The 23,999-nt window shown below is 44.9% G+C and overlaps 1 long non-coding RNA gene across 1 annotated transcript; it reads right to left on the bottom strand.

Annotated features, from left to right (window-relative positions):
* Positions 1 to 797: 797 nt before the first annotated feature.
* On the bottom strand, positions 798 to 20,460 carry LOC135183290 (uncharacterized). The gene is made up of 3 exons (XR_010305487.1): positions 20,237 to 20,460; positions 19,460 to 19,605; positions 798 to 1,515 (listed from the first exon to the last, which is right to left on the bottom strand). It is a non-coding gene; the product is annotated as an uncharacterized LOC135183290 (long non-coding RNA).
* Between the last annotated feature and the right edge of the window lie 3,539 nt (positions 20,461 to 23,999).

The following is a 23,999-nucleotide window of genomic DNA, read 5'->3' as shown; positions in this document are numbered from 1 at the left end:
TTTAAACCAATTCCAAAACAAGATCTGGAGCAAAATCATGCAATCTAAAGCAACAGCAACACTTCATACAACCAGCAGAACTGCACCTAACTCTTAACCACAGCCAAACTGCTCTCTAAAACCAGGGAGGCAGGAGTCCCACCATGTGCCTCTGCTATGACACCCTCTTTTCCCACCCCTGCTTACCAGGCTCAGAGAGGCAGGAGCTCACCTGTGCACACAGGTACAGCTAAACAGCTCGGACACTGATACAGATCAGCAAAACCAACACTTCTTCTCCTCTTGTCCCACCTCCTAACTGCAAATCGTAAATCATTCTTCACAAATTACTGGAGTTTGTTTGTTTGCTTAAACCAGAGCAACACTTCTGGGCCTGCAGGGGTAAAAAGTGCACATCCCACGCACCAAAGCGCAACACCCCCCTCCTGACACACGGGCTCATATCACTCACCCCCGCGCTCTCCGAGATCTCCTTGTCCCTTGCTCCCAGGGCCGGCCAGCGACGTCCCTCCAACGGCGACTCTCCGTGTTCCCAACCTGCCCCCAAGCGCAGCCCTCCCTGCCCTGCCGGCCCCGCGGCGGCCGGGGCGGGGCGGAGCGGAGCGGAGCGGCCGGGGCGGAGCTCTCGCTGCAGCACAGCTGCTGCTCCCCAGCTGCTGCTTCCCGGCCGACCACGGCCGTCCGGGGGCTCGCAGGCAAACCGAAGCAGCTGCTGCACGCCCGTGCGTGCTGTTCAGCGCCTCCGCAATGCCATTTAACGCAAGGCTCCGGCGCGTTGGAGTTTTGCTTACCTCTCACGCTGAGAGCGACGGGGACCTTCATCACTTTCAGACAGGGCTTGTTTGACCTGTCGAGCTTTGAAGCGTCGGGGTTGAAAATAGCAGAGTATCTTCTGGCAGTCTTCCTTTTTCCTGCACTGCCCTTTTCCTCATCCCTGGTGAAACCACATCTGGAGTACTGTGTCCAGCTGTGGGCCCCCCAGTTCAAGAGGGACACAGAACTGCTTGAGACATTCCAGCACAGAGCCACAAAGATGATGAAGGGAATGAAACATCTCTCTTACTAGGAGAGACCACGGAATCTGGAGCTGTGCTGCTTGGAGAAAAGGAGACTGAAAGGTGACCTCATCAGTGGCTATAAATACGTGCAGGGTGAGTGCCAGGAGGCTGGAGCCAGGTGCTGCTCAGTGATGCCTGATGACAGGACGAGGGGAGGAAGCTGAGGCATAGGAAGTTTCATTTAAACATGAGGACTTTTTTCCCTGTGAGGGTGACAGAACATTGGAACAGGCTGCCCAGGGGGGTTGTGGAGTCTCCCTCTCTGGAGATATTTAAATATCTAAATATTTAAAATATCTGGAGATATTTAAAATCTGCCTGGACGTGTTCCTGTGTGATCTGCTCCAGGTGATCCTGCTCTGCCAGGGGGGTTGGACTGGATAAGCTTTCAGGGTCTCTTCCAGCCCCTGACGTTCTGTGATTCTATGATTCCATGATCACTCTTCTCCATTTTCCACTGCAGAAACAAACAAACAAACAAAAAAGACAAAAGAAAAGGGTTTTGCTCAGGTTTCTTACACCTGTGTACAGGCAGGAGCTCATCTGGGGCTCAAAATGGAAATGTGAGGTCCGAAGTCACCAATTAACTCAGAAGAGTGTGTGCAAACACTCTGCAATACATCTGACCTTGCAAGCATTCTAAAAGCACCCAGCTTTGAGTTCTAAACAAAAGCAAACAAACAATCTGGCTAGAGTGCTCCAAATGCAGCTGCTAAACACAGAGCAAGTTTTGGTTATCTAGTGGTTCAGTGCCTTTGACTCGGTGCAGCCAGCCTCCTCATGAGAGAGCAATAAAGACACACTGTGAAGTGTAGTCTTGATTAGTAGATGAACAGCAAACATTTTGTTTTGTCAAGATCTGTAATTCCCAACTCAGGTAGTGATAAATCATAAATTAGCTGCTGAAACCCACGGGAATGATGACATTAGTGTTTCTGATTGATGATTTCAGGCTTATCATAGTGACTTCTCAAACATTAACTTTGTGATATGACTTTTGAGAGTTAGGAAGTTTTTTACATGCTGTGGTTCTCTTGGAATCTTTGCTAGTTTAAGCTAGCTAGAATGTTTTGGTGAGAAGAACTAAATTACAGGCTGTGAAAGGAAAACAAATGGTGATGTCTGCTTCACTCACAGGCTTGCTGAGATGTATAGGAACAAGAAATAAAAACATAGATAACCACTCTCGCTTGGGCTGCTGGCTGAGCTGAATCTTACTCTCTAACCTCACCCTCCATTTTGGACTAAGCCACTTTGCTTCCTAACCCCCTGGCTGAACCTCCATTCTTCCTTGGGACAGGGGTAAGGTTGAGAGGGGTAGGGGGAAGGTGCAGGGGTGGTTGAGAGCCCCTCCTGGGGACTCAGGTTTCTGGGAGGGCTGTTGTGTTTCTGTATTCCCTTTTCCCTTGTCTATTTCTGTCTATAACTGTATATACTGTAAATATCTGCTTGTATATTGTGCTGGCTGTAAATACAAGCTTCATTCAATTTCCAGAGCTGGCTGAGTCTAGTCTGGGTGATTTCTAAAGTGTTGGGGAGGGGGGCAGGGAACACCCAAACCCTCACAAAGTCAAACCAGCTGTAAATACTGCGTACACTTAAAGCTAGCTGAGACCACCACTGCTCCTGTGGTTTCAGATGAAACCACACACTTTGTGGTGAGCGTGACTACTGTTGTGAAACAGGGATATGGGGCACAGCTAACTCAGAGTGTAATTGTCACAGCAGTGAAACGCAAGAGCTAATCAAAACTGAGAAAGACCTGAAGCAACCAGGAAGGAGATTGTATTTTTCTGTTCACTGATCTATTGGAGGTACTCAAGCAAATAATGGATGAGGCATTTAGTGCCATGGTCTAGATGACTGGCTAGGGCTGGGTGCTAGGTTGGTCTGGATGACCTTGGAGGTCTCTTCCAACCTGGTTGAGTCTATGATTGCTACTCATCATGATTTTATAAGTGAATTATTCAACATTTTTTTATGAGCTGCAGCTCCCAGAAGCTAGGCAGCTACACAGAAATTGTCACTTAAAACAAAAATCCCACTCTAAAATAACATCTCAATCTATCTATCATCAATGTAGGAATAAATTCAGAGCATGAGCACCCACAATGGCTCAGAATGCAGCTATCAGAGAAAGGCTAACTTATTTTTCTCCTTGATTTCATGGTTTGGGGGATGTGTGTGTGTTTGGAGTATGTGTGTATGGTGAGGCAGCTGTCGTAAGACTATTTTGTGCTACCTCCTGTATGCATTAAGTAGAATGCAAAAGACTACCAACTCCTTGTGCCTCTCCCCAAAAGTTAGCACAGAATAAGTATTAAAAAGAATGTTTCTGTGCAGGCTCTGTATTCTGAAACTTCCAAGTGGTCTCATATCCGTGACTAATTCTGTCATTTGAATTAACAATACTAGATTGATAAAATCTCTCCTATTGATTAGAACTCCGGAGTTACCAACAATGAAGAGAAGTATTTGAAGTTGTTTGTGCTCTTACAAACTGTATTTACATACAGGTGAGCTACAGGAAGCATTTTCAGATTCGGCAGAAAACAAAGGACAAGTTTCTTTCAGTCATCTGATGGCATTCCTGTAATTTCAGTGACAGAAAAAGCAAATATTTGAAAGGAGTTTATATACAGGTCTCACTCATAAATTAAGAGAATGGCAGGAGTTGGAAGGGACCTCTGAAGACCATCTAGTCCAAACCCCTGCTAGTGAGGGATCACCTAGAGCAAATCACCGAGAAACATGTCCAGGTGAGTTCTGAATGCCTCCAGAGGAGAAGACACTCCTATGTCTCAGCTTCCACCCATTGCCCCTTGTCCTGTCATCAGGCATCACTGAGCAGAGCCTGGCTCCAGCCTCCTGGCACTCACCCTGCACATATTTATAGACATTGCTGAGGGCATCTCTCAGTCTACTCTAAGCAGCAGAGCTCCAGCTCCCTCAGCCTCTCCTTGTAAGAGACATGTTCCATTCCCTTCATCATCTTTGTGGTCTACTTCTCTCTGTATATGTATCACAGTATCATCAGGGTTGGAAGAGACCTCACAGATCATCAAGTCCAACCCTTTACCACATGGCTCAAGGCTAGACCATGGCACCAAGTGCCACGTCCAGTCCTGCCTTGAACAGCTCCAGGGACGGCGACTCCACCACCTCCCCGGGCAGCCCATTCCAGTGTCCAATGACTCTCTCAGGGAAGAACTTTCTCCTCACCTCCAGCCTAAATCTCCCCTGGCGCAGCCTGAGGCTGTGTCCTCTCGTTCTGGTGCTGGCCACCTGAGAGAAGAGAGCAACCTCCTCCTGGCCACAACCACCCTTCAGGTAGTTGTAGACAGCAATAAGGTCACCCCTGAGCCTCCTCTTCTCCAGGCTAACCAATCCCAGCTCCCCCAGCCTCTCCTCATAGGGCTTGAAAGGAGTAGGTCATACTTAACAGCAAGCAAGTTCACTTTGCCTGCTTAAATTTTCATATATGTAAAGTGAGCCCTCTTTGTGATAGTCTACTGCTTTAGAAACACAGAGGCTATGGAAATGCAAGAAGATGCTGTCAAGAAACTACCCAGTCACTACACCTGGATCTGAGATACTCTTTTCTCTGCTGCCTTGATTTGGACAGCCTTCTGTATAGTACTGGTTTTGTAAATGCATTACCACTGACATGCCAAAGAATACTATCTTGATTGAGGTCAAATGAATCATGGATAGTGTCCTGAGAAGGGTTAGACTCCACCCATTTCACCCTGACCCAAATGGGTTTTCACATATCCAGCCTCATTATCAAATACCCTTTATGTTGTTTTCCTGTTAAGAACACAATGCAAAGGGAATGCAAAGAGAAGTGAGACTTAAGCAAAACAGAGAAAGGCCTGGGGCTACAGGGGTAAATCATGCTCCGATTCTAACACCACTGGAAGGCTGATAAGATTGTGCTTACTCTAAGCTGACATACCATATGGTCGATGACTCTTCACCTTTCCTCTGCTCAAAATATCCTCTTGCATGACTGAAATAGTACCAAAGGGGTCTACTCACATTCTCACTAGACAAAATGCCTTTTTACTGGGGCTTACATTTGACATCCCTCCTTACCAGTGTGGATACTTCAGAATTCATGATACCTTAATTACAAAGAGTGTGGGAACCTGCCAATGCTTGGCTGGTCTACTGTGTGTAGCTATAGAGGATGGCACAGCACAGAGGGAAGGGCTTCTATCCCATAGGAAGAGACAGCTCTAATACAAAGCAGCATGTCTGCTTAGCATGTGGTAGCAAACACACAACAATATTAAACTATCCTAAGCACCTCCCTTCCTGCTTATGAATCAACCTCTGAAACCTCACTATGATAATTCAGGTAAGCCCAAGTCACTGTGTAATCAAAGGAGGGGAGAAAACAACAGAAAGAGCACATTCCAAAATTACTTCTTACTGTGCATAACTTTATGTGTAGAGATGAATGACACTGAGTGATGCCAAATATGTTGATGACGCAATGTGAAGCCAAATGTTGCCATTCAGTTGAAATTTTCTTGAGGAAATCAGTTAGCTTTCTATAATTAGGCTCCTGTGCATATAACAACAGCTGAAGAAATCCCTACATGTGTGACTGATGTAGTGAGGAAAACAATACTAAAAAAAAAACCAACCAAAAACCCAAACAACAACAAAAAAAACCCACAAAAACCCAAACAAAAACCCCACCAAAAATACCCAGCAAAAAGTGTACAACAGGCTGCCTTTCCTAAGAACATTTGTTCTTCATTTTGTAATCCTGGAAAAATCTTGATTTGCTTTTTTTTTTTCTGATATATCTTCATTGATTTCATTGGAACTGCACTTACTTCTCATAATTTTGAGGTCCTATCCAGGCCTATGGATTAGCTATGTGGGGAAAAAAAGCATTAATATATGCAAATGGAAAACTTCAGGGTTACTACAAGGCTTAGCTTGGTGCCTCTATTGTGTATCATCTGAGCTCCTACATACAACCACAATACAAATGCTAGAGATACTGTATAAAACATCCTTCTATCTTGTCTTGATTAAAGCAAAGAACATGCAAGAGAAGATGCAGGAGAAGACTTGGGGGTGCTGGTGCATGAGAAGCTCAGTATGAGCCATCAGTGTGCTCTTGCAGCCCTGAAAGACAAGCAGAGCCTGGGCTGCATCAAGAGAAGTGCTGCCAGCAGGGCAAGGGAAGTGATCCTCCCCCTCTACTCTGCACTGGTGAGACCTCGCCTGGAGTACTGCATCTTGTTCTGGAGTCTTTTACATTACAAGAAGGATGTGGATGTGCCAGAAGGTGTCCAGAGGAGGGCCACAAGGATGATCAGAGGGCTGGAGCACCTCTCCTACAAGGAGAGACTGAGAGAGTTGGGGCTGCTGGAGAGGAGAAAGCTCTGAGGTGACCTTATTGTGGCCTTTCAGTATCTACAGAAAGCTGGGAAGGGACTTCTTAGGATGTCAGATAGTGATAGGACTGGGGGGAATGGAACAAAGCTAGAGATGGGTAGATTCAGAATGGATGTTAGGAAGAAGTTCTTCAGCATAAGTCTGGTGAGACCCTGGAATGGGTTGCCCAGGGAGGTGGTGGAAGCCCCATCCCTGGAGGTGTTTAAGGCCAGGCTGGATGATGTTGTAGACAGCCAGATGTAGTGTGAGGTGTCCCTGCCCATGGCAGGGAGATTGGAACTAGATGATCCTTGTGGTCTCTTCCAATTCTGACTGATTCTATGATTCTATTATTCTAAGCATCTCTAAAACATCAATTATTTATATTGAGATAATCTGCTTACTCTCTAACTCAGTCTAAAAATGCATTGCAATAGATTGGAGGAGTGTCAGGCCCACAGCAAGCAAATGTGACCAGGAAAAGCCCGGATAACCAAGTCATGCAACTCTCTCATTAGCTAAACCGCCAAACAGAATAGTCCCTTCTGGGCTTGACTACTGGTAACAACACACTCCTATGCCTGAATATAAAATAAGCTCATCCACTTCTGTAGGAAAAAAAGCTTGCAAAATCTGACTATCTGTCTGGAAAATTTGCATTACTTTGGTAGGTTCTTTCATCCACTTATTTATTAATGCATTTTTGTCTGAGTCATCTAACTACAACCCAGGATACTGATCCCACTGTAGGAGTCAGAGGGTGGGAGTGATTTGGATAAGGGAAAAAAAAAGAGGTTATTGGATCCTTACATCATGAACTTAATTTGTGAGCTATCTGTTCTTCAATATGTTTTATAGCAATTACATTACAATAGAACAACTTCATTTTCCTTATGTGTGTGTACAAGTGGTAAAGATCACCTGAGTCTGTGTGTGTTAGGTAAGAAAACACTGAAATGAAGCTGTGGCAGTCTTTGTGCTTTTACTGCACATTCTGCTGAATTGCTGGTGGACAATGCAGACATTCCAATGCCTTACCAATGAAGTATTTTTTCAGTCAGGATCACAGGATGTCAGGGGTTGGAAGGGACACAAAGAGACCATCGAGTCCAACCCCCCTGCCACAGCAGGACCATACAATCTAGCTCAGCTCACAAATGCATCCAGACAGGCCTTGAAAGTCTCCAGAGAAGGAGACTCCACAACCTCTCTGCGCAGCCTGTGCCAGTGCTCTGTGACGCTTACAATAAAGAAGCTTCCCCTTGTGTTGAGGTGGAACCCCCTGGGCTGGAACTTAGATCTATTGCCCCTTGTCCTCTAACAGAGAGCAAGTGAGCAGAGCCTGTCCCCCTCCTGACCCCCAGCCCTCAGATATTTATAGACATTTATTAAATCTCCTCTCAGTCTTCTCTTCTCCAGACTAAACAGCCCCAGGTCCCTCAGCCTCTCCTCATTAGCCATGCCCTCCTGTCCCCTAATCATCCTTGCAGCCCTCCAGTGGACCTTCTCCAGCAGATCCCTGTCCCTCTTCAACTGGGGAGCCCAAAACTGAACGCAGTACTCAAGATGAGGCGCCAGGTCCTCTGTGCCCCTTTATGTCCGGTTATACGTTTACCTCTGGTGTGGGCAGACAAACATGTCCAGGCAAGGCAAAGCACATGTATAGGCTTATTTTTTGCCTAAGGGCCCTCCACGGCCACTGCCAATAGAGAGGCTAGCTTTCCCACTGCTTACACCTCCATGAGTTTCACAACTGCCAGCAGATCTGTCGGAATACAGGATTCCTGCAGAGCATGACAGTTAACTGAAAAACGTCACTGGCTGTGTAGGTGTTGGTTGGGTGGAGTCTCACATTTGAATTAGTTCTAGTTTCTTCTTTATAACCACAGTTTACTCCATTCATTGCAGGGACAGAAGCACTGTCAATAGCTGGCAATTTTTAAATGCTTATTTTAATATTCAGGATATCCATGTTAGGAGGAGGTGATTCACTAAAAATGAGAATGTGTTCTATTTCTGGTTAGAAAATTTAGCATAGACACCGACAAAGGAAGGAGATGGAGGCATAGCTATTTGAGAAGCCGCCTCCAGTGTTCTGAGAACAGAGATGTATCACACCTGCTGGTAACAACTGGACCTGTGCTCAAGCCTAAGCTATTACCACAGAGCTGACACCGTGATTTATTTGGAAACCTGCTCTTGTTCTCCTCCTACCCTGGGAACTGGCTCACCATGACAACTCTAGTTAGAAGTATCCCCACACTACTACCACTCACATTAAATGCCAGCCTAGTTACTCAGCCTGCACTCACACTCTGTGGTCAGAACTGTCTCAAAATGACAAGAACACTTGGAATATGCTCCTCAGTTATCTCCAATTCTCTGCTAAAAAAGGATAGTTATTACTTCAAAGATAAAAAAAAATATTAGTTTTCAAGCCATCAAGTTCTTTGTTTTTTAATACACATCTAACATTTCTATAAACTTTGTGAGATGGCTCTTTTGTCTTTATCGCTAAGTTTGCTGAACACCAATAATATGTCTATCTGGATATAAACATGTAGATGAGTCCTTTCTCCCAGGGCATTATCATATACAGGAAGGTCATATGATTCACAGTTAAAAGCCTAAGTTGTTCCTGACACAGCTCTACTCCTGTAAACTGAGCGCATCAGTTATGTACACTAGCTGGGCTTTTTTCCTCTCAAAAAAGAAGTAAATTACACTAAGAGCAATGGAAGCACAGCAATGCCTCTTAATCTACTGGGTGGAAGTTGATAGTTCAGGTTATATATCATGTAAAGAATCACAGAATCACAGAATGTCAGAGGCTGGAAGGGACCTCGAAATAGCATCTGGTCCAGCCTCCCCTGCCAGAGCAGGATCACCTAGAACAGATCATACCGGAATGCATCCAGATGGTTCTTGACTATCTCCAAAGAGGGAGACTCCACAACCTCCCTGGGCAGCCTGTTCCAGTGCTCTGTCACCCTCACAAGGAAAAAATGCCTCCTCAGGTTCACACTGGAACCCCCTATGCCTCAACTTCCATTCACTGCCCCTTGTCCTGCCACTGGGCATCACTGAGCAGAGCCTGGCTCCATCCTCCTGGCACTCACCCCTTACATATTTATAAACATGAATGAGGTCACCTCTTAGTCTCCTCCTCTCCAAGCTAAAAAGCCCCAGCTCCCTCAGTCTCTCCTCATAAGGAAGATGCTCATCTTCCTTAATCATCTTTGTGGCTCTAAGAACAGATTGGGAGATGATGCTTAGTGTTTTAGAGAAGCAAGGCAGAAAAAAAAGGCACAAAAATCCTTACAGGACAAAGAAGCAAAAGAAGAAACAAGTCAAATATATGAACTGAATACAGAAAGGAAGCTAACTAATAGAATAAATGGCAATTGCTCCCCAAAAAACACAGCAAATTAGTATTAAAAAGACTGAACTCCCTCATGGAGAAGCTCTAGGAATAAAGAACAATGGATGACTCAGAGAGAAGCAAAAGAGCAAAGAAATATTAACTGAACACAGACACTCGATGTGAAAGGCAGCCTCTGTCTTCAATCTGCGTTTGTCTGTATTGCACGGGGAGGAAGCCAACGCTGCACCACCCCAGGGCACGCATCTTCTTGGCAGACTGCAACCCTGCTGACACTGTGTCTCTCAGCTCTCTCTGCATTATCCCAGGGAGTTAGACATGTCCCCAAGAACATTTCCCTTCTGGGGATTTGCACTTACTGAAAAACCAAGCAACACAAGAATATCCATCCAACTTTCCCAGCTGGGTCCAGGTCTTTATGCTTAGTCTCTAACATAACGCCCACCGAAGTTTTCTACCAGCACAACTCATCTTCATCATTCAGGCTGTCTGCCTAAAGTCTCCCTTGATATCAAAGTCTTACAAATTCTGTCAGATGAAATCTCTAGAGAAACTGCCCTAAGCACACCCTTTTTTCCCCAAGAAGCAACTCTCAGAGTTTCCCCTTTCACACTTCCATGAGACACCTAACAGCTATTATTCTAACATTACCTGGAAGGTCTCTAGCTGCAAAGACTTGGCACCATTCTCCATCTTCTCTGCTGCTGCTCCAAGCAGTCATCACTTCAAATAGTAACATCATGCAATAGCATGAAGGGTACAAGGGGCAAGGTCATATCATAGCTTATACAGCACAATTCAGGAACAAAGCTGACCACTGTAACATGGTCAAGCCTTCTTTACCCTGAAGTTTTACAGACAACACTACAAGGAACAACAGCCTTATATAGTGAACAGGAGAAGTGCTCTATCATCCTAAAGTGACCTACTGTAGCTGTTACTCTTGCTTCCAGAGAAAATACTAGGGCAACATAATAACAGCAAAGAAAATGGCATCATACTGATATAAGTCTTGGCAAACTATTCTGGAGTGAGTCCAGTAAAGGCCAATGGGTTTGAACAGTCAGATGTAGAAGCATGCAGAGGCTGCTCTAGTTAGACAAATGCTCAACAACCAACACAGTTACAAGTAACTGTACTATTGACAGATGGAGCACATGCAACAGCAAATCATAGGATGGTGTGGGTTGGAAGGGACCTCCAAAGATTCCAGCTCCACTGCAGTAAGCAAAGACATACTCCACTAGAGCAGGTTGGCCAGAACGTTGTTGAGTCTGACTTGGAGTATCTCCAGGGATGCAGCCTCAACTACCTCTCTGGGCAACTAGCATCTGTGTTCCACCAAATAATCTCACACTCTGTGTTTTCAGTTAAATAACAATTAGACTGTTTCAGAGTGGCACATAACTGGATAGGAAGAACCTGTAGGAGGCTTTATTACTGAGCTTTCTGCAAAAGTACTGTACATCCAACAGGGTGTGGGGCTCTTGGGATGGTTTGCTCTGTATGTGCAAGTAGCATGCCTAATTACAGTCTATGTGGCCATATAATATATTATCAGTATCCAGAACCAGGCAACAGCACCACTAGTTCACAGATAATGTATCCAGTCTCATCCCCACTCCCACGGGGAAAGCTAAAGGAGCAGTATCTCTTCTAAAGCATGTAAAGGAAATGGAAACCCAGAAAAAAACAGACTTTGTGAGAGAGCAGAGAACATTTACTGCAGCACTGGGCTGCATGGCCACCAACTCACCAGGTGAACAAGATATTTGGTGCTTGCACACAAACTGGACACGAGTCAGCAATATGCCTTAGAGGGGGATGAGGGGCAACAGCTGCTAGGCTGCATTGGCAAAAATGTAGACAGTGGGTCAGGGGAAATGCTCATTCTCTCTGATCAGCACTCTTGAGATAACATCTGAAGTACTGCACTCAGATTGAGATCCCCAGTACACAAAAGACACTGTCAAACTGAAGGAAAGCCAGCAGAGGTACCCTAAGATAATGAGGGGACTTCAATACATGAATGAGACCTATGTTTGTTCAGCCTACAGAAGAAAAGTCTAGGGAGAGCACCTGCATAATGTACTAACTAACTAATGGGCAATGGTAAAAAAAGACCAAGCCAGATCCTTCTCAGAGGCACAGAGGGAAAGGCTCAGAGGCAATGAGCACAGGTCACAGCCAGGAAAACACTATCCAGATATTAGCAAAACTTCTTCACAGTGAGAACGGTCCAGCACAGGAGCTGGTTCCCAGAGATCATGGGCTCAGTCTCACTTTCAGATGGAAAGTGTAATTTCCATCTCCTTGTGAGGGGAAGCAATTAGCTGAGCTAAGCTTTAACTGCCAGAGTTACCTTCAGCCCACCAATTAATGGCAGCTTGTTTCTGTGTGTACAGTGCCTCCACGATGACTGGCTGGCCCAACTGCAGTGTTTACTGGAGGAGCTCAGTCTGTGCTGGGAGCTGCTCTCCTGACTCAAGACATGGGAGGATGTGGGTTGCCGATGTGTGAATGAGATGGAGAGAGAGGTGTGAGATTTGAGTGTCTGCATACTAAGCAGAGGTGTCAAACTGTAGGAATGCAGCAATAGAGCATCCTATAGAAGAGGGCTGTCTTTTTCTGTCTACATGCATTTTCTCTCATGGAAGGAGGCAAACACATCCAGACACCCAGTGTGAGTCAGATTTGAAAATCTCATGGTTTTCCATTGCCTACCATGGAGAAAGAGGCAGAAGAAAGTACCTTTATGTTATTGCAAATAATCAGAGAACCCAAAGCCTGTTTCATAAACATTATTAAAAAGTCTTTATCAATAGAGCTGTGGGCACCAACAACATGCAGATTCTTTTATATAAATTCTGGTGTTCCCCTGAAGTCAACTAACTGGGAATCAGAATGAACCTTTGCATCCATAACGGGTCTTGATTTTAACACCATTTTGGTAATAAATGGCAGTGCTCTCCTACCCTCCAACAGATCAACACCTGCTCCTAGCTTGGTGTCATCTGCAAACTTACTGATGCAGGACTCAATGCCCTCACTCAGATCACCAATAAAGATGTTGAACAGGACTGGGCCCAGCACTGATCCTTGGGGCACACCACTAGTGACAGCTGCCAACTGGATGTGGCACCATTCACCACCACTCTCTGGGCTCAGCCATCCAGCCAGTTCTTGACCCAGCACAGAGTGAATCTGTCCAAACCACGACCTGCCAGCTTTGCCAGGAGCTTGTGGCAGAAGGTGTCAAAGGCTTTGCTGCAGTCCAGGTAGACTAATCCACATCCTGCCCCACATTCACCAGGCAGGTAACCTGATCATAATGGAGGTCATGGTCTGATAGGATTTCTCTTTTGCTCACCATCTACAAAACAAATAAATTGCTTGCCTGACAGATATTTTACTGCCTCTGTTCCTGTGAAAATTAGTGTCTACATTTAGCCCATATCTGGGACCAAACTATAGCAGCTACTCTATCACCAGATGATTCCTCCCCAGCAGAGAAGTGAAACAGGAAAAAGGAGAGACAATCCACAGGCTGCAATAGAAATTGATTGAATGAAATAGTGTGACGGTTTGGCCCTGGCTGGGGACCAAATGCCCACCAAAGCTGCTCTATCACTTCCTTTTTGAAATGGAGAGGGGAAAATATAACAAAAGCCAGTGATAAGATAGAAGCAATTTAGTAACAATAAGATCAATAGACCACACAGAAAGTAAAAGCAGATAGAAAGACGTTAATCCCTACTTCCCATTAGCAAGGGTGATGTTCAGTCTCAGGGAAGCAGAGCTCTTGGTGGTTACTTCAGAGGACAGACACCACAGACAAATCCCCAAACTTCCTTCTTGTATCTGAGCTGATATCTATGGCATTGAGTATCCCTTTGGCTAGTCTGGGTCAGCTGGCTCAGCTGTGTCCCATCAGCATATTCTCAGGGAGGGAAATTGTGGAAAAGCATAGCCTCAACAGCAGTCAAAACACTGATGTGTTGTCAATACTCAACTACAGCACCGCAAAACACAGCACTGGAAAGATGCTTTGAGGAAAATTAACTCCAGCTCAACAGCAGTCAAAACACTGATGTGTTCTCAATACTCAACTACAGCACTGCAAAACACAGCACTGGAAAGATGCTTTGAGGAAAATTAACTCCAGCTCAACAGCAGTCAAAACACTGATGTGTTGTCAATACTCAACTACAGCACCGCAAAACACAGCACTGGAAAGATGCTTTGAGGAAAATTAACTCCAGCTCAACAGCAGTCAAAACACTGATGTGTTGTCAATACTCAACTACAGCACTGCAAAACAGCACTGGAAAGATGCTTTGAGGAAAATTAACTCCAGCTCAACAGCAGTCAAAACACTGATGTGTTGTCAATACTCAACTACAGCACTGCAAAACACAGCTTGGGACAGATGCTTTGAAGAAAATTAACTCCAGCTCAGCCCAAACCCACTACAAATAGCCAAAATAATACTAATTTAAATACAAGATCTGTAAAGCTATGCTCAGACAGCAAAAGTGCAGCAGCCACAATATCCAGGAAGGCAGTCCTCAAGGGAAGCAGAAGAACCCAAGGAAGAGAGCCTCCAGTAGGACACTCCCCTCTCCTTAGCAAAAATTCCTCTATATTAAGTGTGATAGTATGGGATACACCTGTGAGCCAAATCATGTCAGCTATCCTTTCTGACTCGGAAATGCTAAGTTCTTAAAGTCTGCAAAAGGGAGCACAGCTCATCTTTTCTTCTGATGTTCTCTGTTCTCTTCATTAAAATTGGTCATAAGAAATGAAGGCTCTAGGGTGGGGCAGAATGACCAGATATTTCAAAAGAACATTCGTCCTTCGCTGTTCACAGCAAGAAGAGAAATAGCATAAACGAATCAAAACCTTAGAAATGCTTTGAGAAACTCACTTAGAAACATTTGCCATTTACCTAAATGTGACAACACTTGTGTTTGCTGCCAGTCTGTTATTTTAATCTGACTAAGACTCAAACTTCTTCCCATTTTTCCTTCTCTCTCCTCCTCTCATCAGGGACGACAGCATCATCTTCCTACTCGCTAAGCATAAGCAGAGCACCATCTTTCCTCATTCCCCCTCATAGAGTACTTTATATCTTGTCTCTGCTTAAATCTTATCACTCCTTCCTCCACAGCTTTGCAAAGACCATCATGTTTTGCCTGAGAGACTGCCAGTGTTTGCTGATGGGTTGATAATCTTGTTACTTGACTACTGTCACCTCCTTCTAGCTCTGTTGCCTCCAGTCCTTTTGCCACTCAAATCTATGCCAAAGACTACTGCTATTTTCTACTTTGCTTTTAACTTACGTCTCCAGCTCCACCTTGCTTTCCTTTTACCATCTTGGCTCTTTAGACATAAGCTCCTTTCTTAAGGTTTTAAAGACTGCTGCAAGGTAACATCACTATGATAATTAGCCAGAAAAACTTCACCAGTGCATTCCTCCATTTATTCCCAGGCCTTCTGCTTAGTCACAAGTATTTTTGAGGGTGAACTGTGGCCACTCGTAGCAGAATCACATGGATGAAACTCATCTCCTCTACCATGTAAGTCAGGAAACAGAAGGTAGGCAAGAGAAAATAGGAAAGATGGTTTAGTAATCACAGCTTTAAATCAGGTCTCAGCTGAAGTGCATCCTGATCTGGCTCTACTGCAGATTGCATACATTGATGAAACTCAGCATCATCCAGTTCTCCAGGCTGAAGAGACAATGAGATCTTCAACCCCATCAGGACAATCCTGATGCAGCAGGCAAGCAGTGAGAGGAGCAGAATCATAGAATCACAGAATCATAGAATCATAGAATCAACCAGGTTGGAAGAGACCTCCAAGATCATCCAGTCCAACCTAGCACCCAGCCCTATCCAATCAACTAGACCATGGCACTAAGAGCCTCATCCAGGCTTTTCTTGAAGACCCCCAGGGACGGTGCCTCCACCACCTCCCTGGGCAGCCCATTCCAATGGGAAAGGGCCAGTGCTAACGGGCTTGGACACAGGGCACTAAGCTGACTTCAGACAGGCTTCATGGAGTCATCTGCAGGAGAATAATAGGCTTGAGAGACAGAGACTACTATTTCTGAGCCCAGCATTAGTCTCTGTAATTTTGTATCTAACTTCTGTAGTGGTAAGAGTAATGCTGTCTCATTCCATGTTTACTCACTCTTTTTTATGTAGACTTTGAACTACGACAGAACTTAACACCTGTGACAGGGAGCGTTTACCTTTTCTGTCTGATCTTTTTTGTAATGAAAGCTCTTGTCCAGATTTCCTACACTTCCTAAATAGGTTTTCAGACAACATCCATCAGCTTTAAAGGGCACAGAATTATTTAAGTTTACACATGACTCAACAGTCCTTTCATTAAAACTTTATTATATACAGTTCTACCTAAATGCCTCTAATTATAGTCAGTATAAAATTATTCCCTTCTGAAAACAATGAGAAAGACTTTAAGGGATTAGTCATGAGGATACAGGGCCTGGTAGACAGAAGGTCCAAAACAGAAGAGTCTATGTGATATCACAGGACTCAGAAATGAGCTTCAAAACACTAGGCAGGAGAGAAAACAGTCTGGTTTTCTCTAACCTTTTTTCTGCTTACAAGTGACTTTCCATTTGAGAAAAGAAAGGTAAGCATGACAGAGTAATCTCTACAGCTGTTCCCACCATCACTTAGAGCCTAGTCCCACATTGCTGGTTTGGCATTTAGTACAGGCATCAGGGGAAGACATATCTGTGTAAGGATTTCTTGCTGACAGAGGACATGTTTTGATAAACATGAGCAACCCGTGCTTGCAAAGAGAGTCCTTGAGCCCATCTCAGAGGCAGGAACTAAGGAGATGAAACAAACCCCACGTCCAGCTGCAAGGGGGCAGGATCTGCGGGCCGCAGGAGGCTGATCCACAATTGCTTACCTAAGTGTTAAACCTATCTCTGCCTTATGCATAGCCTTAAGCCTAACTGTGTCTTCCAAATGTATCAACCTTAACTAAGCTAGCTGTGCACGTCTCTTCCAAGTTAGCATGTAAGTCACTGTATCACTGCAAGAAAGTGGAGCACGAATTTAACCACATCGGTATGGCATGGTGACTCTGGCCGCCTTCCCACCCACACATATCAAGCAAGGAAATGGGCAAGAACCTCTTAAATAGATAATTAAGTTTGTGAAAATGATAATCAATAAACTGGTTAACACTAGCAGGCTCTATTTCACGAAACTTATGAGATTATAAATACTTTTCAAAGTGCAAAACCCTACTATGTAAGACTGTAAAATACATGTCAACTCCAGCTGAAAATAAACGCTGGAGCATCAATAAGCTGCAATTTGTTATATTGAGAGGGTAGACATATTAATGATGCTGGTTTCTGTATGGCTGGTTCCTGCTCTACCAGATTTATAAGGAGAAGGTCTTAGGTTACATCTACACCCTGCATAACAGCACTGAGTTGATTTGTACTGATGATGAATTTGAGTTTTATCTCATTCTCAGTTTCAGTCACTGTGACCCCTCTGCTTTTTCCAACCTAATGTCAGGAATCTATCTCTTCAGTTTAGTTATCCTTATCTTGACCTTAGCAGTAATAGAATGGATGAAAGAAAAAAAAACAGTAGAAGCTCCTCTATCGCTCCTCAGCATGGCTTCCTCTTGACAATCAGTGACTCCCTTTTCCCTGTAGCCCAGCAGAGCTTCCTCTGAAACACCACAATTTTCAGCTCTGAGACTTGACTGCAGGAAACAAGCCCCTTTTCCCTTCTTCACCCAAAACCGTCACTCTTCACAGATGCCTGCTGGCTCATCAGTGTCCTCCAACAAGCAACTTCACTGTACAAAATTCTTCGGTATTTTTCTTTCCAGCTAACATGCTGTGTGATAACACTGACAATACTGCCATACCCTTTGCAAGGAGGAGCAGAGGCCCATAGCTCATTGTCTCCCACTCTCTGGAGTGTTTACAGACAGATGCTGGTCTTCCCACGGTTCCCTGTTGTAACTGTGCATCTGGCGTGTAGAGCCTCAAATGTCTTTGCTTGGAGGGCAACATAAGCAAGACGCAGATGAAGTTATAACCTATATTAGAGTTCACATCTTGTTCTAAGGCAAGGGAACAGTCATTCAGCCCAATTAAAAATACCCTGTGACTGAATAAATTCTGAAGAAACTGAAGAGGAGACTAGAGGACCAAATCCCAGGCAAGGGAAAACAAGCAGTTGTGATGATTAATAGACACAAGGACAGCTCATAGGAAAAGAATAAATAGACATGGAGCACGATGCAAAAGAAACGGGACAGATGGCAGTACAGCTGTGAGAAAACTCAGCTGGCTCTGAAATGAGCCTTCAGTTATTCAGACTGCTGACTGCAAATCCAAGCCACTGACTGAAAAAAAAAAGCTCTTGTCTCAAGAAAGTGGCAGTTTGTTAACAATTACCCAATTGAAAGTAAGTGGAGCAGATGATACTAAGGAATCTACTGCGGCATGTCTGATGAAGAGTCATACTAGAAAGTCCATAGCCTCTCTTTTTTCCAACAGGACAGCTTTAGAGATATTTAATAAAGTACAGTTATAAATTAAACCTTAAGTTAACAGAAGAGCTAATAACTTTACTCTGTACAGCATTATTCTGCTAACATCATTTCCAGGATGTCTTTTGAGGTCATGCAACAACTTTGTGGATGAGTCTGTATCAAAACAGGAACACGAATCCTTGAAGTAGTTGTGAAATCATTTGAGTATGTTATATAATGGAGTTTCTGTGACAGCATATATTTTAGGGATCATTGTAGTCTACCAGTGACAAAGACTACAAAGGAAAAACTTAGTAATAGTCTAGTTCAATTCTCATGTGAATCAGAGACACCAGAGCTCTCATGTTAGATTCCTAGCTCTCGTGCTAGATTTTACAATGGGTGCTAGATACTTAACATATGGCACAATGCTGTGCTCCTAATAGGTTAAATGGAACAGCATTCAGTCTTGCAGCCATGTACTGAATGGAAGTCCCAGAAGTCTCTTTAGGATGACCAGGCTATGAATCAGTCTCCAAAGGAGTAAAACATTAGCAGTGGCAATGACCTCAATTGAGGCATTGGTGTTGTTTTCTGGTACTTGACTTTTACAGAACTCATCCTGTCCTCTTGATGTCCTATCAGCCCTGTAAACTATTTCACTTCATATAAAACAAAACAACACACCCCAAACAACTGAGTATAATATAAAAATGAATGAAATGGATGCATACTGCAGCATTTTGTCAGCTTCTTTGGAACTAACAAACTCTCCAACACTGTGTGAAATGCCATTCTAAATAATCAAGAGGATGTGGCTTTATCATGTGACAGTATTCTATGTTTCTATTCTATGATTGATTCTCTTCTAGAATATCACAGCCATTGGCAGGAACATCTGATGTTGTACATTTCTCTCTCTGTACATGCTTCCATGCTTCTTCTTCAGCTATTAAAGTAAACCACACCAAGGAAAGAAAAGACTACTAATTTTAACAAGTAATGGCACAATCTTGTCCTGTCAGAAATTTGGAGAAGTAAATAAAAGATTAGGGAAGAAAGTGCTAGGAAATACCTGTTTAAAGGAAGATCGAAGTTCTGAGGTAAAGCCCTAGTGCATTGCTGATTGCTGGGATCAACAGAGCATGGCGAGAGGTTATTCTGGGAGCTGGATCACTTCGGTGAGACACTCTTCATTGTTTTTATACTGATATGAGCCAGCTGAAAGGTACAGAAGAGATTACATGGCATAGCTGCTTACAGTAGCTGAGAACACAACTAAGAAAATCAGTTCTAGACTTGTATTTCTAATGCAGCCTGCACTAGACAAACCCCCCACTGTGAGCCTAGAAGCCATTTAAAGTAGTCACACCTGTGCTCAGTCATAAACCGCACCGCTCACTTTAAAAAGTTCTCCATGAGCCTCAGCTTGCCACCCCCACTGTAAAGCTGTTTCAGAGTATGAGAGCTTGGACTTCAGCTCAAATGTGCAAGCAATAAGAAACACATATCAAGGCCTAACTCCCCACTCTTAAACTCAATTTGATAAGTAGCCAGGAATTCTGAAAATGCTATGGACAGGTTGTTTTCTATGAACTTTATCACCTATGCAAGTCTGTGCTATCTGCTAGACACGCACTCCCAAAAGAACCCCGACAGCAGTTTGAATGTGTATTAGGAACGTTGTGTGTGACTTAAGCGTTTGTTGCAGAACAGATTCTACATCTGCGTTATCGGCTGCATGCTTTTGTTTAGCAGCTAGGTTGGCTTTTTTCAGGAAGCAGAAAGTTCCAGCCATGCTTCAGTTTCAGTCCAGGAATTTACTACTGCAACGTGAAACCCAGGTACCCACCGTTCTCTCATCCCTTTGCACCTGCAGCAGCCTTTTTCACTCGTTTGTGCGGGGAAGGCACACGCCAGCGGGACGGGAGAGGACGCCAGGCAGAGACAGAGAGCCCGATTTAGCTGAGCGGGCTGCCGGCGCTCCCAGCCCGGCCGGCCGACCCCGAGGCGCCGGCGGCACCGCGGGGGGAGCGGGCGGTGCGGCGAGGCCCAGACTTGCCGACGTGACCGGCGCGGCGCTGCAGACGGACTCGCTACGTGCAGCAGCGGCCGCCGCTTCCTGGGGCCACCGCACCGCCCCCCGGCCTACGTGAGCGCCGGCAGCCGCCCGCGCTGCGATGGCACAGGGGGACGGGGAGCTGCCAGCCGCGCTGCCGGGCCCTGGCCGCAGGCGCCCCCTCCTCGCCCGGGGCACTGGTCTGGGCTGGCAGCAGGGAGACGGTGCAGGAGCCAGGCGGCGGCAGGGAGCGGAGGCGTGGGGCGGGTGCACAGAGCGCCGGTCCCGCGGAGGAGATGTGCGCACGGCGCAAACCGGCCGGGGCCCTCGGCACGCGGGGAGGTGGGTGGGCGTCAGGCACGAAGAGAGGGTGGCCTGCGGAGACCGAGATAACGGCAGTAGGCTGAGCCCTTGTCCATGCCTTTAGAGTAGAATATTCACAGCTATAAACTGGGGCACCGCTAGTTTGGAAGCGACCGAGAAAGAGAGATCCAGGCTGTAAGGTGCCACTGGTGGGATGCTGCTGTGAAGAAAGGATACGTGATCCTCGGTATTTGCAGTACGAAGTGCATTCAGGGATCTCTGTCTGACATGCTGTATGAAATTGTGCTTCGGTCATGCGATTCTGGTCACTGACATTCTGGAACTAGCATGCCTGCTAAGAAGTCTTGAAAGGAAGATGAAGAGAATGACCAACCTGAAAACCCGCAAAACAATGTCTTAGAGCAGATACAATCTCTGCATGAGTACCTTGGGTGACTTAAGCCAGAGAAGGGACAAGAGCTATGTAAACTAAAGCTGAACGGATTGCACAATAGCAGTCGAGGCACAGACGGGTTGTAAATAGGTTTTGGGTTGAAAATGGAGATTTCTCCCCCTGTAGAAACCAGTAGCCTGCAACAGCCTTTCTATGGAAACAGGAGAAGGAAGAATACTGATTACTAGCTAGAGCTCTGTCATGACAGATGATACACACATTTGCAGGAGCAGAGGAACTGGACTTGAGCAGGGTATTCTCTTCACTGTGTCTTTAGTGGGCCAGAAGTGGCCAGCTAGCACAAAGATAGAACATGCAAATAAGTAAATAGATAAATAGTTATTACATTTCTGATGCACTTAGCCAGGGATCTCCAATGGCTATGCAAACATGAATGCCAGACACATACCTCTCCCTCAGGAAACATCTTTGTGTGGAGCCAGGAAGACTGAAGTATTGAGAGGATGGGTATCTGGCATGAGTCTATTGCAAGGGTTTTATTTTCAGTGACTGCAAAGCTTCATTGGGCTGAACTAGCAGCACACACAAGCTCCACAGTGGCAACATCCACACAGAAATCTTTCCTACAGCAACAAGCAAGGTGTCTATATCTGCCTGCTTTAAAAACTGTCTGCTGCTCAGTACTGGATGAGGGTTCAGTCAAAGTTTGGTGGGAGTGCCTATGATATGTTTTAATATAGAATATAATAAGAAGCAGCTATGTCAATTGGAGCAGCCTTGAAGTGGCTCTGTATTTTACTTGAGGACATGGCAATAGTGGAAAAGTTCTCCAAAATGAAAGGTGTGTGCCTGAAAAACAGGCCATGTGAATAAGTGACAGAACCTAAAGAAAAGCACAGTAACTCTAATAAATTTTCTTCTAACCACAGTTAGCAGCAAGTCTTCATTTACAATCAACCAGCAGCAAAATTGAAAAAGCCTATTACTTTACAGCAGTCCTTGTTCATTGGCCCATACTTCCCTGATTGGCCCATGGTCAGCATGAGCCTGTAAATACAGACAGTCTAGTGAGAAAGCAGATCCTTCCCTCTGCTAAACTTAGCCCAGGAAGAAAGAGGGGCAAAAAAAGAATGCAAAACTCGGTAGCAGGCTTTTTAGGATTTATCAAACACAGTGTGTTTGTCTACCTGTATAATCACACACCTCATAACAAAGGTCATCTCTCAGAATGCCCTTCTTCAATAAGGAAAAGGATGCAATTTGTCCCTGCTCTCACACAATCCCTTCTTGTTCCACATGCAGCCCTGTGGTCTCAGGAAAAGCTGAGACACAAATGTCACTAGAAACTATTTCTCTCCCATTATATCTGAGCTCTGGATAATGCTCTTTACCTCAGCTTGCTTCAAACTTCAGGGTAAGGAACATGTCTTGACTGCCACGGAAGTGCTCATTGGACTGTAGTTTTCCACAAATATGAAAATGAAGACATTCTAGAACTATTGCCAAACAGACTGTTGCTACCAAAGGCACACATCATCATTAAAGGCTCTGGTTTTGTCTCTACCTCTGTATTACACTTAGAAAAATGTAGGTTCTTTTCCTAGTGATAAGTGTTTGATCAGAAGGGCTGAAATGCAACGATGGTGGTTCAGTGTTCCAGAGTACTTCAGATTCCTTTCTTCTCCCTCCCACCCTGCCCTGGGTTGAATGGGGAGAAGAAGACATGAAACTGCTTTGCCCCCTGCCCTGCAGGCTTGAAGGGGGAACTGCAAAAGGTGCCTTTTTGCACATGTGCTGTCCTGCATGGAAGCATGTGCTGAAATCGGGCTGGTGGTTGGCTGTTTTTTTGCACCCAGTATAAAAGGGTAAATGGACACTTTGTCTAGAAAAGTGTAAATAGAGCAAGGGAGAAGGGAAAAGCTTCTTGCCTTGAAGGTCCCTGCCTTGAAAGATTGCCACCTTGAAAGAGCTCCTGCATTGACAGAGTGCCCGACAGGACAGGTTCCTGCCATGACGGAATTCCCGTTCTGGACCATCCCCATTTTTGGACAGCTCCTACCTTTTGGCACAGCTCTTGATTTTACACCATCCCTGCTTTTGGATGGTTCTCCCAACTTTTGCTCCATTCTCTGTAAACTTGCAGGCTTGGCAAGGACTTTGAGAGAGCTGCTGGCAGCACTTGGACCAGCTACCGTCAGACCATATCAGCAGCCAACTTTCTGTTTGGCTCTCCCCTGCTGCCATGGAGGCAGCGCTGCTTTCATGAATCCCTGTCTTGTGGCAGTTGTGACTTCTGAGTTTGGTGGCTTTGCCATTCACCTTGGGCTTCTGATGTGTGAATCTACACTATTGGATATTGCCTGCAGTGTCAGAAGGCTGCTTCCACAGAGGAATCCAGCAAAGGATCACTGTCAAATACCTGCCTCACCTCCATGAGTAGAACCCAGCGTTCCCTTAATTCTCTGCTCAGCCTGATTGAAAGTGGGGTAAAGCTGTGTCATAGCTTATTCTTTTCAATTTCCTGACTTCCTAAATCTCTAAATTTGTCTGTAACATCCTTCTGGAGAAATTCCTGATCAAACTGAATCTGTAAATAAACTAGTTTTGTATATAGTTTGGGGGTAAGGTGTTAAGGAAAACAAAATTATTCTATTTTTGTCATTCCTGACTTGGCCACATTAATTCCCTGCCTCTACGACATTCAGAAGACTAGGTATCTAGTTTGGGACAATTTCATCAAATGCTAACAAGCCAAATGGTCAAATACTGCAATTAAGACTTTTTTCTTTTTTGAGAGGAAGCTTGGAGAACAAAACCTGAATGAGTGAGTGCTCCATC

Source organism: Pogoniulus pusillus, chromosome 18, assembly GCF_015220805.1.
Source record: "Pogoniulus pusillus isolate bPogPus1 chromosome 18, bPogPus1.pri, whole genome shotgun sequence".
In the NCBI taxonomy this organism is placed as follows: domain Eukaryota; kingdom Metazoa; phylum Chordata; class Aves; order Piciformes; family Lybiidae; genus Pogoniulus; species Pogoniulus pusillus.
Note: the sequence above shows the minus strand (reverse complement) of the source record. Positions and strands in the feature narration are given on the sequence as shown.